Raw genomic sequence first — 16,873 nt, forward strand, 5'->3', positions numbered from 1 at the left:
CCTCTCTAAATTGAGCAGCTGTAGCTGGCAAGCATATATGAACTCCATATGTAGTCTCATATCACCCCTTCAGCCTTAGTCCAGACAGGTAAATGTGCTCACATCTGAATATGTTAAAAAAGGTTCTGGCTAAGTATGTAACACGCCTGCGCCTTTATATGTAAACTATATGGGCCTCAATGTTCTCACTTGGAGTGTGAATCTGTATGCTGGGATGTAGATTGCACATTATGTGGTACAGATACATATAATGTACTAATGATAACTGAGATATGTTTAACCCTTTGTAAGGAACTATTTCACCTCCAATGTATTCTTAAATGTATTTGTTTGCCAATTATGGAGTAAAACATCAGCGGCCTGAATTGATATTGATTTAACCATCTGGATTCAAGTGCAGCCCATAACCATAGTGGGATGTACATCATTTTAAAAATGATCAGTTTGGGTAAAAACAAGGGGCCCCTCACCAATCTATGACCCCATGCTTTGTGTTTTTAGGTTAGGGCACATCTAATGTTTATTTGTTTATGAATAAAGATGTACATTTATGATTTTTAACTATTGCTACACATTTGTATCTAATCAGATTTAAGCACATCCAGCTGGCTGGATTAGGTCTGAGGGGGTGGTATGAAAGTATACACAATTACACTGCCTGGCAATACAGTGCATACAGGTGTACAAGTATATGGTCACAGTAAAATAAACACACACTTGGCAATATCTGAGTCAAAACTATGTTTTTAACTAATGGCTTTTAGTCTGCATCAATTAGATTTCATCATTTTATTATTTGGCACTGTAACAGTTATAAGATATTTATACACCCCAATAAATAAAGAATAACAAAGTATGGGTACTTCTGAATTAAAGGCTGTGTTAATGTATCAGAATCAGTCACTGCAGCTAAAAATACTTGACTGTTCTCAAACATGATTTTCTGTTACATTGTCTTGTTTTAATTAATATATTTAAATATAAATTTTATAACATATTTGAAGAGCTGAAGTCCATATACAGTTTATATTTGTATCCATGGCAACTGTTGACACATTTTGCTTGAGTACTGGATACACTAGAGAGGTATGCTTGGTCATGTGACATGATACAGACATTGCAACATCACATTATGACATCACAATGCCCAAGAAGGGTTACACACATCCCAGGCGCAGTGTGATCAGTCTATACTCAGACTTGGTGACTGGCAGAGGTGAGTACAAGTTGGTCAAATATGTTTATGTTTAATTTATTAGAAAGTATGTTGTTCCTATATAAATGAGCAAGCCTATGTAAACTAACCTAAATTGTGTTAACAAAGATTATTCTAAAAGATGTGTATAAACATTATAAAAATATATATAAACCTCAAACAATGAATAATAACAAAAGCACTTTCAATGTGAATTAAAGTCTGTATTAACACATACAGTATCAGAATTAGTCGCTGCAGCTAAAATTACTTGATGTTTCCCAAACCTGCCATTGTTGTACAGTCTTGTTTTAATATACTTCAATACAGCAATCCATATACATTTTATATTTGTATCTATTGCAGTTGTTCAGTTGTTCAATACATTTCACTTGAGTATTAGTTACACTAGAGGTATTTATATATATATGTGCCTATTATATATGCAATTGCATGTAATTTAGTTAAACATCATAAAGAGTCTTATAATTGCTACGATGACAAAACTGAAATTTCAGTTTTAGATTTTAATACTGTAACATTTATATGACTCGTTATGATGTTTATCTCTAGTACCACAATGCTTGGTCATGTGACATGATACAGACATTGTGACATCACAATGCCCAAGAAGGGTTACACACATCACAGGCACAGTGTGATCAGTCTTTACTCAGACTCAGTGACTGGCAGAGGTGAGTACAAATTGTGGCCAAATGTGTTTATTTTAATTTATTACAGTTTGCAAATCTGTATACACTGGCAGAGATGAACAAAAGTTTTAGAAAAGTTGTGTTTCAGAACTGATCGTTCTCTTTATTGCTTATTAGAAAGTATGTTATTTATACATAAATAAAGAAAGTCTACCATGAAATTACTATAAATAAATGTGTAATGACATAAGGGCTTACAATTTGCATTAAAAGCTGCATAAACACATATTAGAATTAGACACTTCTGCAACAAATACACAGGGATTGACAAGTTCCAGCTACAAGTTCTAATGTGCTTAAATATAGAATTGAATGCAATTTAGTACAGGTATAGGACCTGTTATCCGTAGTGCTTAGGATTTGGGGGTTTTCTGAAAAAGGAGTCTTTCCCTAATTTGGATCTCCATACCTTAAGTCTACTAATACATAATTTCAACATTAACTCAGCCCAATAGGATTGTTCTACTTCCAAGATAGATTAATGATATCTTAGTTGGGATTAAATACAAGGTACTGTTTTATTATTGGAGAAAAAAAAGGGAATCATTTTTAAATATTAGAATGATATGGTTAAAATTGAGTCTATAGAAGGTGGCTGGACTGTAATTTGGAGCTTTCTTGATAATGGGTTTCCATAACTGTAGTGTTACACTTCTTTTGCATTTTATATTTATATTCATAGGAATTGTTTAACACATTTCACTTATTATTCTTAAGTCCTGATTACACAAGAGATTTTTCTGTATGTGTGTGTGTACATAAACACGTACAAAAAATTATAAATGCATTTGTATGTAAAAGTTAAAGATCTTAAAGAATCTTATAAATATTATAACGACAAAATTTGCTTTAACCTGAACCTGATATTCCAATTGTAATTCTGATCTTTAATTCCAGTACCTAAATGCCTTGTCATGTGACATTATCATGACATGACTGTCTGTTTCTATAAAACCAGTATACACTAAGGTTTTAGAAAAGTTGCGCTAAAGAACTTATATATAGTAATGAGCTAATTTTTTCAGCAGGCATGGATTCGCAGCAAATTTTGCCAATGGCAAATTGTTACGCAAAACTTCTGCTAAAATTAGGCGCAGTTGTGTCAAAATGGACATGACGGGTCAAAATAGATAATTTACATCACAATTCTTTATATTTAGATTTGGTGACTGTCTAAGAGGAGCAGAGGGTCAGAAATCCCAAGTTCCTGTCATTTTTGTTTGGGATTAATTGTGCACCAGCTGTGTATGAGTGCATGATAGTTATTGTTACATTACACTAGTGATCATGAGAATTAGTAGACTTTGTAAGAACTTGCTTTTATAACATAATTACTAATTATAATTTATCTTTTCCACTTTAGACTGTGGTTATACCATGGCCTCTGTTAGGCACTTTGGCTGTATCAGACGACTTTTTAAACTTTTTCAACTGTGTTCTATAAAAAATATAAGCAAAAATTCAACAAAAAATGTATGTAGTGCAGAAGATAAAGCAAAGACAAAAAAGCGTTCTGGATGTTTTTCAAAGTTTTGTTTTTTTAAGAAAACAAACAAATTAGAAGAACCGCAAACTTGCACCGATAATGTTGAACTAAACACTGCCTTATGCACCTGCATAACAGTGAGAAACGAGCTCCCCGTCCCCTGCAAAGCAGAGCAAGAAAGAAGCACAGACTTCAGTGCCTGCGCAGATGAGGAACAGATATGTGAGCTTCCCACCCTCTGCTTAATAGAGGAAAGCACCAAAGAGGTAGCAATTGTGGAATCTGTAGAAACCACAGAATCCAAATGTGAAGATGAAAAGAATCTCTCAAATTTGGAACCTGAAGAAACAACAGAATCCGAATGCAAAGATGAAAAGGAACAGAATCTCTCAACCAACAGCCTAGAGGAAGAGAGACCTGAGACATGCAATGAAAATCAAGATGATTCCACCACTTGCAAAAAGGAGGAACAGAAACCTGAACCTGATTCCCCTCTTTGCAAAATAGAGGAACATCAAAGCAAAACGCAGAAAAAGACCAGAAAGGTTACAAAGAAAGGAAAGAAAAATAAGAAACAGACCATCAAGGTGGAATTAGAAGAAAAACCCTCCACTATCTGCCTAACGGAGGGAAATAGCAAAACGATGGCCAGAAAAGAGAGGAAAGCTAAGAAACGCCTTATCAAGGCAGAAATACAGAAACAACCAGAATGGGACTCTGTGGGCTTATACAGACCCCTGTATGCCTGCACAAATGAGCCATCCACTTACAAAACTGACAAATGGAAAACTGATCCGGATTTCACTCCTTGGATGAATAAGGAGCATGAAATCACACCCTTCTTACATGAGAGAAGGGACAAAAAGGAGGCAAGGAAAGGAAGAAAGTACAACAGACAGACTATCAAGGCTGAGGAAAAGAATAAGAGAGAAAAGATAACGGATGAATACAAATCATGCTTAAGATTCTATGCAGATGAAGAGAATGAATTCTCTGATGATTCTTGCAAGTACATTGGAGTTCCAGGCCAGCCCTTCCCTGAGGGGACTGATGCCTGGATCCCTGAACTGAACCTGACACAAGAGCATAAAATGGCCCTGCGAGGCAGGGAATGTCTGGACGACAGAATCATTGATGCAGCTCAGTCCTTGCTGAAAATCCAGTTTGAGGCAGAGGGGCTTCAAAGCTGCCTCCTTTCCCAAATTGGATTTCATGCAGTTAAAGGACCATCAGTACAGATACATTATGACAGTGTAGAGAGACATTGGTTGACAAGCTGCTTTAAAATGGATCATGTGGAGATTGCAGACAGTGCTGTGACTAAACACCACGGTACCTTACTGAAGAAACAGATAAATGAATGCTATAGTGAACTAGTGAATGATCCTGAAGGAACTATGGAAATACTGGATGTTGATGAACAAGAAAACACTTATGACTGTGGGGTTTATGCTATTGCTAATGCATTTGAGTTCCTGTCCGGCGGAACCCCCATCTGCAAGTACGAGAGCAAGAAAATGAGAAGACATCTCATTGGTTGCTTTGAGAGAAGGAAGTTTACTGAATTTCCTAAAAAAGTAGATTCCTGTGTGGTTGAATTGGAACCCAAACTAAACATTACATGGCTGGATAGAAAATAAGCTGCAACGTAATGAGAGAATCAGCTTCTGAATCTAATCTGCCAAAAGATGAAGATACTGTAAGTTACTTCTACTCATTCAAAAAAGGAAGGCAATATCATGGGAAAGGCCAGCCAAACGATATATTCTCCCAGCAACGTTAATCCTGGGATAATGAAGAGGCCGGAGAAGAGACTGACAAAACCCGCTCTGTAGTTGGGAATCCGATTGTTCTAATAAATTTATAATAAAAAAAACACACAAATATTGTAGTATTGTATTAATAGAGTATTGTAGAAATGATAATTATATTGGCTAACAATAAAAATGCATTACAAGCTTTCGGAGCTCTAAGGCCCCTTCGTCAGGTAAAAGATTTTGTTCTTGGAAATACTTTTCCTTATGCGCCGGCTCCTATGAAAAATAACAGAATGCCCCATTTATTATTAAATACAGTTTTCGGAACGTATGGCAAAACAGGCTTTATATCTGTTATTTAAAGAAGTTCTAGTTATTTGCTAAATATGAGGTGCCGGAATGTGATCTGAATAATCAGGGGTGCATCTGAATCCTATGGGATAACATTGTTGGTAGCCAGGCTCCCACCTATCAGAGCAGAATTTTAATACTGACAAACATTTTCTTTAACATGAATCTGCCAAGGTCCCATGGGTTATGGGATGTCCCATACACTATGAATTCAACCTATGGTTTCCTTTATGTATTACTTCTATGAAATAACATAGGCTTACAAATAGGGATGCACCAAATCTAGTATCCAATTTGGATCCTAACTATTTGGTTGCTAATATCAAAATTACCTTAGCAACCAGGGTGTGATTTGTATAAAAAACTGATTTTAGTAGAGAACTTTAATAGAATAATAAGTACTAAAAAGTAACAATAACAATAAAGCTGTAGCCTCACAAAGCTATCATTTTTTGTCAGTGTCCCCTGCTTGAAAGGCAAATTATTCAAAAGCTTGTAAAAATAAATAATGAAGACCAATTGAAAAGTTGCTTAGAACTGGCCATTCGATAACATACTAAAAGTTAAACCACCCTTTTAAAATCAAGTGACTTTTTGTCAGAAACTGGGAAGCTGTTCGGGAAGTTGGACTTTTTCTCTGCACTGTGCATGTGATTCACTTTAACCCTTCACAAATTATTTGGGGGTCTGGCCGAATCCCAAAATTGGGTGCATCCCTACTTACAAAGCGTTTTCTCATTTCCATGTTAGAATTTACTGCTGTTTGTATCCCCAAATCTCCATGATGACCAGTTACAAATTTGTTTGGAATGGGACATTCTATAACATACTGCTTAAAGGTGAACTGCCCTTAACACTCTCACAAATCTCACATATGATAAAGGGTTAGAGCAGGGGTAGGAAACCTGTGGCTGGGGAGCCAGATGTGGCTCTTTTGATGGCTGTATCTGGCTCGCTGCCAAATCTTTAATAAAAAGAAAATAACGAGGGCGTGGCCTGCGCACGGAGTATAGAAGACGTGTTCTAAGCCTTAGAACACGTCTTCTATCCGCTGAGCGCAGGCCACGCCCTCCTCTGCATCGCATCCGGCATCCTTGGGACCCACCCTAGCTTGCCCTGCCGCATCCGAGGCCAAACATATTGTATGGCTCTCACGGAATTACATTTTAAAATATGTGGTGTTTATGGCTCTCTCAGCCAAAAAGGTTCCCGACCCCTGCCCTAGACAAATGTTAACTTGCATGGCTGGTCTGCATTTAGGAATCTGATCAGTATACTGCTGTACCTGTGCTTTAAAAGCCAGTGGGTGAGGCTCAGTCTATAGGGTATTCCATGTAAACTGAAATTTTAGGAGTGATGCGGTGCTTCCCTCCCAGAAATCCTTCTGCTATACAGTTGCATAGGCTAGGAAGAAGCATTAGAGACTGCAAAGTGTCTATGGCAGATGTTAAATAAAGGGATACCATAAGTCCAGCAGTACTATACTCCGCATCTTGTTTCACAAGGTACAAGATGCAGGGCACAATTTTGCACCCCCTTAGGTCTCTTGTATTTGTGCCTGATGCATTAATAAATAAGCCCATAAATGTGGAACAAGAATTGGAAATACAAAAAGCCTACAGAGTCTGCTTCCTGTTCAGAGGAACAGCACTGGTGGTGGATGACAGATACACACAAAACATTTTAAGAGTTATCTAATAAGCTGTGAAAGATTGACTTCTTCAAACGCCTTGCAAGATGTCTTATTTACAATAGGTTGGTAATTCTTTTTGGGGATTATAACAGAATAAGAGGGCTACAGATCATAAATGATTGCATCAATGTCTCTAAAGAACATTTAAAGCCCTTACACACTGGCAATTGTGCCTGCATCCCCCTGTGGTTGATCCTTCCATGTGTAAGGCCCTCCTTTAAGGTGGCCATACACTGGCAGATTCTGTGTGTGAGACAAATGATTTTAGGATGATTCCAAAAAAACATCTACTTATTGTTACATTGATGGGGTGCAAACGGTTGTAAAATTTATGTTGTTCTGGCCACATAGTCCCGATGGTCACTCTGAGAGAATTAAACATTTAAACCAGAGGTCGCAGATCCTTTACTGATATGCCAACGTCGAGGTGGGAGATATTAGACTGATCCGATCATTTGGCCCTGAGGCCACACTCAACGGGTATACAGTCCATTGGGGCAACAAGCCGACTTTTGGCCAGGTAGGCCCGTTGGAGTGCCCCATACATGGGCAGATAAGAGCCAAATCAGCAGCTCTTGTATGGCCACCTTTAGACTCATTTAACTGCATTAAATAAAATCAGGTGGTGCACTACTCAATCTCATTTAAGCTTGAAAATCCTCCAACCTGTGCTTGCACCTGAAACATTGAATACGCTCAGGTGCAGGCACATGTAGCCGATATCCACCGAAAATGTTAAGTCTTGTGTTTTTTGGCAGATATCAGCATTTTTCGGCTTGCCAAGAATATGCTCCATGTGGCATTAACCTTAAAACTGTAATTATGTGAAACAACACCAGGTGTTGTACTGCTTAGCTTGAACTTCTCAGTCTATATATATATATATATATTTATAGTATAGTATATTAGATGGGAGAACAAGATGTTACAAAATAGAATACAACTAGTCACTGGCAAGCAACTAAAAACTTCAAATTAAATATTTTTAAATTGCTTCAGAAAAGAGGCCTCCCTGCCCCCATGCAAACCACACTGGTCGTTGGCCCCATCGGTGCTGTAATTGCAAAGTTGCAGCAAGATTGGCGGACTTTATCTTCAGCCATGTCTAATATAATTTCTGCCACACTCTATTCACTTGCATGGGATTTTCTCAAACATATGTATTAAAGAGTGAAAGTGGGAGTTTATCCTTTGATAAATATACCTCCACAAATCCCATATAAGCGTGAGTTGGAAATTTCCTTCTGGCGAAACCTTCTTTCATTGAAATGAATGCTGTGATGTGCCATGGTGTGCAATGTATATATAATATGTCAATAACTTCCTTGTCATTCTGTCCTTTCTTTATTTACTGGTCAAATAGATATTTTATTCTGCCTCCTAGCTATAGATAAAAATTCTGGCAATTTGAACCATAATAATTCTGCTTCAGTTTCCTCACTTAAAAAAACCAGTAACATCAAAAAATAAAAGCATTTTAAAGTAATTACAACATAATGCACTGTTGCCCAGCACTGGTACAACTGGTTTGTTTGCTACAGAAACCCTACTATAGTTTATATAAACAAAGCTGCTGTGTAGCCATGGGGGCAGCCATAGAAAGGAGAAAAGGCACATGTTACGTAGCAGATAACAGATGAAGCCCCATTATATTTTACAGAACTTATCAGTAATCTGTTATGTAACCTGTGCCTTTTCTTCTTTTTTTCAGCTTGAATGGCTGCCCCCATGGCTACACAGCAGCTTATTTATATAAACTATAGTAGCATTCTGTAGCAAACACGCCAGTTATACCAGTGCAGTTAATGAGTTTAGCAAACAGTACATTATATTTTAATTACTTTAAAACACTTTCATTTTTTGGTGTTACCGTTCCTTTAACATTGTGTTGCATATAACTCAACTCACATGTCCAGTTACAACTACTTAATTTTAATCTTCATAAAGAAATATACTGTGTGACCCACTGTTTGAGTGGTTGCAGTTCCCTACAACTTGCACACCTGAAGGCATTTCTTGCCTGTAAATCATAAAATCTTGTGTTAGGTATTTAAGTTTAGTTACTGAGTTTGGCAAACACTACACTTTAACTAAGGATTTACAGTTACATTTCAGTCCACTACTTAAGCTTCTTTCTTCATGGGATTGGATCTAAGCCAACATAGGAGGGGAAAGATTCTGGCCATGAACATGTCAGTCATTACTTTACGGGATGATTGATCATTGTGGAATGAGTTTACAACTGGCCAAACAGTGTGGGGCAAACAATCTGATCACAATGATAAGAATGCAGGCTGTCAGGGCAAGGAAAGCATCAGCAAACCAATGTTATCCTTGCGCCCATAGGCAGGCCTGTAAGATGGCACAATTAACGGAAGATAAGCTGCTGACTCGGTCTAAAGGGGCTGAATTGGCAGCTTAATTCTGCTTGTGTATGGCAACCTTTTAAAGGTTCTCCGAGGGTAATGAGATAACCTCAGATTACCACACAAATACCATTAATATTCACTGTAAATCATAAAACCTTGTTAATTACATATTACACTACTTGTTTAATGGTGTGAGCACTGACGCTCCTTTACGGAGTTTGGCAAACAGTATACTTTAAAACATCCTATAAGCCCTAGTGCCAGGGCTGGATCTTGGAGTTGGGGGTAGAGGCACCTAGGATGCAATCATTTTGGTAACTGCCCAATTCCAGAAAATATGTAGACTGCAGTTTGTACAGGGTGCAGACTGTGGCTCTTTCCTTGGACATCAGTGCTAGATTCTGCCTGGTGTGGACAGTGTGTTCTTTCAAAAATATGTTCAGAGAGGTAGACAGCTGCTTGAAATGCATGCACACACAGCCTGCCATTCTGAGATTTTCCACACTCGGCAGTAATCTTCCAAGACCATCAGCAATACAATATCTGCCCTACTTATACTTTTGCCCATATTATACTCCCAAAGCCAGGGATTTTGTTGTCTTTACCTGCCCTATCACCAGCCCTTGACTGATATATAATTTACAGATCCTTTTTATATATATGAGGTGAGACTGTCGAGGTTGAGGTTGTTTTCTCTGGAAAAGAGGCGCTTGCGAGGGGACATGATTACTCTGTACAAGTACATTAGAGGGGATTATAGGCAGATGGGGGATGTTCTTTTTTCCCATAAAAACAATCAACGCACCAGAGGTCACCCCTTTAGATTAGAGGAACGGAGCTTCCATTTGAAGCAGCGTAGGTGGTTTTTCACGGTGAGGGCAGTGAGGTTGTGGAATGCCCTTCCTAGTGATGTGGTAATGGCAGATTCTGTTAATGCCTTTAAGAGGGGCCTAGATGAGTTCTTGAACAATCAGAATATCCAAGGCTATTGTGATACTAATATCTACAGTTAGTATTACTGGTTGTATTTATAGTTTATGTATGTGAGTGTATAGATTGGTAGGTGGGGGTTAGGTGTGCTGGGTTTACTTGGATGGGTTGAACTTGATGGACACTGGTCTTTTTTCAACCCTATGTAACTATGTAACTATATCAAAAGGATTATGTCCAACACAAACACTTTACAGATCATTTTCAGTAAGCTTATGGGCAATTTTAAACGTTTCTAGAAAAAAAATCATACTTTAAAAGTAAAGGAACGTAAACACTGACTAGGCCTATAACATTTTAGGAATACACAAACAGAGATAAGAAGCAAAAGAAAAGTAAGTAATATGTCAACAGATGTGCTCATGACTCCCAATATAGCTAGTGTAAAAATGTTTTAGGCAACATATACACCCACCCTGTACATATCCAGACATGCCACCAGAAAGCACACCCCAATGCATTTCCCAAATAGTTCTCAATGTAAACGGAGAGCAGAAATTAAATAAAAAGGAAGCATTGCAGGCTCCATCTGTTATTGCTAAATGGAATGTGAGTGACCAAGCTAATATTTGGGGTAAGGTTATTATGATAATTATCCATTATTTATAGAGTGCTGGTATGTCTATGCAGCGCATTACAGAGAATGTTCATATGCACAGTAGTCCCTGCACCACTCACTATTTTATACAACACACAACGTGTGCAGTAAGGTTCTTCAGGAGGCAACTGAGCTGTCTAAAGTTTTTGTGGTGAGTGTAGGATTAAACCAGTGTACATGAAAGAAACCCACACATAGACAGATACATGGAATACAATTAGAAATGGAACTTTATAAATTATTTCTATTAATAATAACAATGAAAACATGATACTTCTACTTCTCATGCTCCTTGGAACATAATACTTATAATAAACCTTGGGAATGGCAGAAACATGTTAAAAAGATGTCTTTCTTCATCAGGAACTGAAACAATTGCCAAGAATGAAAGGGAAACCTTATTTCATACACAAAGCACTGTGATTGCAATTATAACTAGAAAGGGAATTTTTATGTTGGTTGGAAAAACTTGTAGTCGCTGAATGAAATCTGATCTGTTGTTGGCTCCACCCAGTTTTTCTAATTTTGGACTACAGTTATATAGTAAAAACCACTGTGCAAATTTTGGGGACCCTGGTTTTAATAGTGTCTGAATGGCAGCAATTTAAATTTCCCCCAATCTAAATTTCAACGAGTGACATCTGATTGGCGATTGGTGGCTCCACCCACTTTTTTTTTACCCTGCAGTTACCCAGTGACTAACTCTACAAAGTTAAGGGACCCTAGGATTAATAGTTAAAGAACGGCAGCAGTTTAAATTTAAACCAATAAAAGTCAATAGGTAAATTGTGATTGGAGGTTGGTGGGTGTGCCCACTTTTTCTAACCGTGAGTCAAAGTCACCCAGTGCGAAACAGTGGGCACCCTGGCATAAATAGTGTGAGAATGGCAGCATTTTAAATTTGAACCAATAAAATTCAATGGATGAAATCTGATTGGCTGTTAGTGGCCCAACCCACTTTTCCTATTTCTGAACTGCAGTCCGCTAGTGACAAAGTCTGTAAAGTTCGGGCAGCATTTTAAATTTAAACCAAAAAAATGCAATAGGTGACGTCTGATTGGCGGCTCCACCCACTTTTTAAAACCTAAAAATGCAGTCCCCTAGCAGGGTCGGACTGGGCCGCCGGGACACCGGGAAAAATCCCGGTGGGCCCCGGCCCTAGTGGGCCCCAGCGGCCTAGTCCGACCTTTGCCGGCGCTCCCCCTACTGACTGTTCCTCCCCGACGCATTCAATTTATACGCACTCAGGGAGGACGTCAGGTGGGGGCCCTGAGGGAGGGTTAGGGGGGTCCCTGGGGGGGGTTAGGGGACGCGGCTGGCTGGGAAACCTGCAGGGCCCCTGGGGCGGGAGCCCCGGTGGGCCCTGCACCCCCCAGTCCGACCCTGTCCCCTAGTGACCCTGGTGTTAATACTGTGAAAATGGCAGCAGGTTAAATTTCCTCATTGAAAGTCAATAGGTAAAATCTGTTGATGGCTCCTCCCACTTTTTGTAACCTTGAACCGCAGTTACCTGTTGCAAAGTCAATAGGTAAAATCGGATAGGCTGTTCACAGCTCCACCCCCTTTTGGGCATCCAGCAATCATCATATTTTCATTCAGGCTGAGCCCATGACTACGTGATTCAAGTTTGGGGAGTGTAGCCCTTAAAGCTGTAAGATTGGCAGCAGTTTCAATTTCCCCATTAAAGTCAATGGGTGAAATTCGAATGGCTGTTGTTGGCCCCTCCCACTTTGGGTCATCCAAAAAATGTTGCTGTTTCATTCGGGGTGTCCGCACAATTATGTTATACAGGTTTAGGGGGTGTAGCTTCAAAGCTGAAAGAGTGGAAGCAGTTTGAAAATCTTCCCTGTCAAAGTCAATGGAAAAATTGGGGTGTTCGGAGCGGCGCCACAAGAAGATGGGGGCGGGATTGCTTAGAAAAGCACAATCAAACTGCTCCGCTATAGGGCAAAGAAGTGTGGAGAGTTTGGGTGTTGTACCCCTAAAACTGTAGGAGGAGTAGCGTTTAGAAAATGGGGGGGCACTAATAAATATATTTGGGGTCACCCAACTATAGTTTACAGACATACAGGAACCCTTTGAAAATGTTACATGCCTCAAAATTTCACCGTTACATATATTTCTTTTCTTGGTAAGCCCTCCCCCATGGCCACTGCACAAGCTTCCGTTGCTCTAGGGTGTTATAGGTGTCTGAACAAGAGTTCATTAGCATTCTCTGTGCATACGTGGTTATGTCACCACCAGAGTAAGCCTTTATTTGCTCAAAAAGATGTTATTTCCCAAATGTAAAGAAGGAACTAATGCTAGAACATTAACTATCCCTGTAGTTTTTGTTGGGATTACTGCAGTTTTACTGCTTGAACATATACACTAGACACTATGGGGCACATTTACTAATCCACGAACGTCCGAAAAGCGTCCGAATGCGGTTTTTTCGTTATGATCGATATTTTTGCGATTTTTTTCGCCGCCGTTGCAACTTTTTCGTGAATTGTCGCAACTTTTGCGTCGCCATCACGAAATAATCGTACTGTTGCGCCGAGTACGAAAGTTTCGGATTCATTCAAGCTTCAGTATCGTGGCTTTCCTTGGGCCAGGTTGGAGCTGCAGAGTGCCATTGAGTCCTATGAGAGGCTTCCAAAATCATGCAAAGTTGCAAAGGTTTGCCTGCTGTTTACGAGCGCTCAATACGAAAAAGTCGCGACAATTCGCGGAAAAGTCGCGACGGCGACGAAAAAATCGCAAAATGTTCGTTTCCAACCCGATTTTTTCCCATTCAGTATTCGGATTCCTGGATTAGTAAATGTGCCCTTACCTGTATAGCCCAAATAGACCATGGACTGAGCCACTGTGATTGGGCGGGGGTGGGTCAAAAATGCAATAACAGGACAGAGAGGAATACATCTGAAACACAGAACCTGTGAAGTCCTAGCTATACAAAATTATCAACTATTTATTTTTCAGGCTTAGCATTTGGTCATCTAAAATAAAATATATTATTGCCTTTAGAAGTATTTTCAGCAACAAAACTATCAGAAAGCACACCTCTCTTTCAAAAGCAATGCACTACTAGAATTCCAGTTATTAGTTACTACTCCACTGCCATCTGGTGGCCAGTAATACATGTGCCATGCTTTCCCAGAAACACAAAACTTGTTTTTTTTTTGCAGTTACTATTGTGAAACATACATTAGGCATCTGACCTTTATTTATAACTCTTCTTAGTAATGTGAAATACACTGCATCATGTAAGTTATCTCACTTGGGAAGTAAACGGCTATGAAAAAGAGCTTTGAAACGCAATCCAAGAAAAAAAAAGGTCCAGAGAGAGAACAATTGGTATCTCTGTTCAGTTGTACCAGCCTGGGAAATCAACATACACACCCCTCTCACTCTGAATTACTATTTTTGCTATATAACTGCTATGGCCATTTTACAAAAAAGCTGAATAATACAGTTTTATGTCTGCACACCATCCATGAGGAGTACTTGGAATGGAGTCATTGCTACAACAGAGTGGACTGGATAAGGGTGAAGACACACAGAGCTACTAGAAACTGCTACTTGCCGTGGCTACTAAAATAGACAATGCTGATCATTTACTGATAATTGTCTCTGTGTGTGTTTTAGCAGAGGCAATTCACATTATTTTCTATGGCAAGGTATTTTCTGGAATTTAGTAGCCGTGAAAAAGTAGCTGCTACTAGTAGCTCTGTGTGTCTTCACCCTAAGTGTACTCAGCAAACTCCCAGCAAAACCACCACCCAAACCCAATGCAAAAGTACAATGATACAGAATAACACTCAAGACTCAAATAACTATCCTAGAAAGTTGTAAGAATGCAAATATGTTTAAATTGTGAGGTTACATATTCAATCCACGCAGAGGTGTTGAGAATTAATCCAGTTGGGGGAGTGTAAAGTTGGGTACAGAATTTTGACAATTCAAATCAAGGGGCTAATAAATAAGAATTATAATCTAGGTTATTAATTATAACTCTCAACACTAAAAAAAGGGAAATCCATCCAGCAGACTTACCTCAGTTACATTCTTTTTCTTCAGCAAACTGCAACCTTTCCCAAGTGAAGGCTGCTGAAAGTTCACCAAATAACACAAAAGCGAGTGTGTGCAGCGCTGAATTCCTTAACCCAAGCCTGCTCCTATACGTGCTTCTCATTCAGTCCCATCAACTGCACTCACAAAGTGTTGATCTCCAAGGAAACCAATGGCTGTGCAATACGCTCACAGTCACATGGATATTTCATGATGGGGGGGTGGAACAAAAATCTGCTTTCAAATGAAGTTCGAGAAAGAGGAAAGCAAATTGGAGCCGCGCAGGCGAGTTGCCTTTGTAAAGGACAGAAGAGAGAAGTTTGTGCTTTGTGCCAATAGAGGAATGTAGATATATCACGTGAATTCACAGTTGCACGTTACTCTTTATTAAAGATCTTTCAGCAGCATCTTGCTGGGATATCCAGTCATGGAAATAATCAGGCAGCAGCATTCCAGCATCCGGGTAGTGTATGCAACACTCTGACAGCTGAGTTCAACAGCTGGGAAACCCTACACCTGAACTGCTATCAGCTTTTCACAACAAACAGCAAGAACGTGATTTGGCAGCAGCATGAGCTGAGATAAAATAATAAAGCAGCACCACTCTGCCGGGCACATTTATCAAACATGGAGCTTATTCCCCCTGTGCCATTTCAGGTTTTTTTTGTTTTTTTTTTTACATTTAAGTGCCGTCATGATGTCTTCTTCTAAACACAACTATTTTCGTCCTATTTGCTGTTTACATTTTACCATTGGTTCTCCTGCCTAAAACTGACAAAACTACTGTATGAACAAAATGTTTTCAAATTTAAAAAAGACAAAAAAAAGACCCTCAATTAATGAATGTTAAATTCTTCCCAGTGGGTCTGTGAGAAATGCATGCATTGGGAGAAAAATTATCTTCAGAACTGTGCAATTTAATGATAACAAGGACAACTTTTACTTACTACTAGGTCAATAGTCAAACTATGTCTACTTATTCAAATTCCACCCTCTGTAATGCCACCTTTTTACAACTAGATTAACCAGGGAGTATTGTATTTAGCCAACAACTGTCCCAAATGTATTAATACATTCCAAAGACATAAATTAACAACAAATCAATTACAGCTATTATTGATTATACTCACTCAGAGTTCAAGGTGAGCAAATGGCAAGCACTTGGATACTCAACACTCAGCCCAACATGTTAATTCTTAAATGAGGAGTGTTGAGTATCCAAGTGCTTGCCATTTGCCATTCGCTGTATGGTAGTCTCACTCCCCAGCTGTATGGTAATTCCTCGCCCCAGCTTCCTTTGGCCACCAACAATAACAATATTAGTACTGTCATTATTATTATTATTCCAACCAACATATTGCACAGTGGTCTATAAGTGAATACTGTGGATATTTTGGGTATCATTTAGGTTTCTGTAAAAAAAGATTTATTATTGAAATATAAATGTAAAGGCTGAATCAATCAAGGACAAATTACAGTACTATATAGATCAGGGGTCTTCAAACCTTTTAAGCAGGGGGCCAGTTCATGGGAGCTCAGACTGTTGGGGGGGCCAGACTAAAGTCCTCCCCCCATGTCCTCATACTATAGCCCCCTCCCTGCTGTCTCCCCCCACTCCCCCGTGTCAGATCATAGTGGGGGCCGGGTAAATTACCTTGAGGGACCGTA

At 39.1% G+C, this 16,873-nt stretch overlaps 1 protein-coding gene across 6 annotated transcripts in view; it reads right to left on the reverse strand.

The window, feature by feature from the left end:
- Positions 1 to 16,873, reverse strand: part of mcf2l (MCF.2 cell line derived transforming sequence-like) — a 133,916-nt gene that overhangs the window by 93,073 nt on the left and 23,970 nt on the right. Inside the window, exon 1 of one of the 6 annotated variants that reach the window (XM_031897032.1) lies at positions 15,191 to 15,491. The exons of the other annotated variants lie outside the window; for them this stretch is intronic. The gene's annotated coding sequence lies outside the window, so the exon portion shown is untranslated. Of the gene's footprint in view, positions 1 to 15,190; positions 15,492 to 16,873 lie in introns of those variants that run through there. 6 annotated transcript variants of the gene reach the window in all.

This window comes from Xenopus tropicalis, chromosome 2, assembly GCF_000004195.4.
Source record: "Xenopus tropicalis strain Nigerian chromosome 2, UCB_Xtro_10.0, whole genome shotgun sequence".
Classification (NCBI taxonomy): Eukaryota; Metazoa; Chordata; class Amphibia; order Anura; family Pipidae; genus Xenopus; species Xenopus tropicalis.